This window comes from Lissotriton vulgaris, chromosome 3_1, assembly GCF_964263255.1.
Source record: "Lissotriton vulgaris chromosome 3_1, aLisVul1.2, whole genome shotgun sequence".
In the NCBI taxonomy this organism is placed as follows: domain Eukaryota; kingdom Metazoa; phylum Chordata; class Amphibia; order Caudata; family Salamandridae; genus Lissotriton; species Lissotriton vulgaris.
The window spans coordinates 1,205,871,950-1,205,873,043 of record NC_141689.1 but is presented as its reverse complement, the minus strand read 5'-3'; the positions used below and the strand labels follow the sequence as shown (position 1 = coordinate 1,205,873,043).

General features: G+C 40.6%; 1 non-coding gene across 1 annotated transcript; it reads left to right on the top strand.

Annotated features, from left to right (window-relative positions):
- Positions 1-697: 697 nt before the first annotated feature.
- Positions 698-781, top strand: LOC147727646 (small nucleolar RNA snR60/Z15/Z230/Z193/J17). Its single transcript, XR_015309626.1, has one exon. It is a non-coding gene; the product is annotated as a small nucleolar RNA snR60/Z15/Z230/Z193/J17 (small nucleolar RNA).
- Positions 782-1,094: the final 313 nt, after the last annotated feature.

Sequence of the window (1,094 nt, the reverse complement as noted above, 5' to 3'; positions counted from 1 at the left end):
AAATTCTCGTGCCAGTTTGTTTTCCTCACTAGATTGATATGGTTATTTTGTTGATGAAAGGCATGTAATTTTACTTAATCGTTTTTAGCCACTTCACACTATCAGAAGTGCACGTTTATCACCAGAGAGCTTTGCATGAAACTTCATAAATCGCTCGAGGGGCATGTGCTGCGTGCTAAAGTGCACAGGGCTGACTGGCGTGGAAATGTACCCGTGGATAACGTGCTCACTAAAATACTGCTTTTATAATTGCAGGACCACATTTGCTGGAAATTGCACTGGGTCTGAGATGACCGAGAACAAGCTGATTACATTTCAGTGGGCTGCCAATGGACGTGGCGCTGGAGAAACGGGACATGCCCGGATGAAGCGGGTAAGTGTTGGTTGAAGGCGTTTAAATTCTCGTGCCAGTTTGTTTTCCTCACTAGATTGATATGGCTATTTTGTTGATGAAAGGCATGTAATTTTACTTAATCGTTTTTAGCCAAGTCACACTATAAGAAGTACACGTTTATCACCAGAGAGCTTTGCATGAAACTTAATAAATCGCTCGAGGGGCATGTGCTGCGTGCTAGCCTCTGCCCTAGTTAAATGACTTCTCAGGCAGGATTCCTTTGTGTTTCTTAGAGGGTAACCTGCATGTAGTACTGTTAGTGTGTACTGCATTATAGTAGTGCGCGATGGGTCTGCGCCGAGATCGATATCATGATGATCACATAGTTCAGCAGATGAACAGTGGCGAATAAGAGCTCTTGTCTTTCGCTCCTATCTGATGTATGCAATCCTTTTTTGTAGTTTGGGGTCACCCGTTCAAAATACCCGCTTATTGTCTTCTTTCCTCAAATGCTTAGGTGGCAAAAGCAAGAAACCTAATGTGAACATTCAAACTATCCCAAAACAATTTATAGCACACTAAACTTAACCTGAAAATTGCAAGATGCGATATTTATTATTATGACATCGTTCACTAAATTCCAAGAAATGGAAGAAGGGATGTACAGAGGCTTCAATTGAAAGGTTTAACAAAAAAATGCTTTAGTGAGTATTGGAGTATTCCATAAAGAGAAAAAAAAGCTTTTTAAATGAGAAGATAT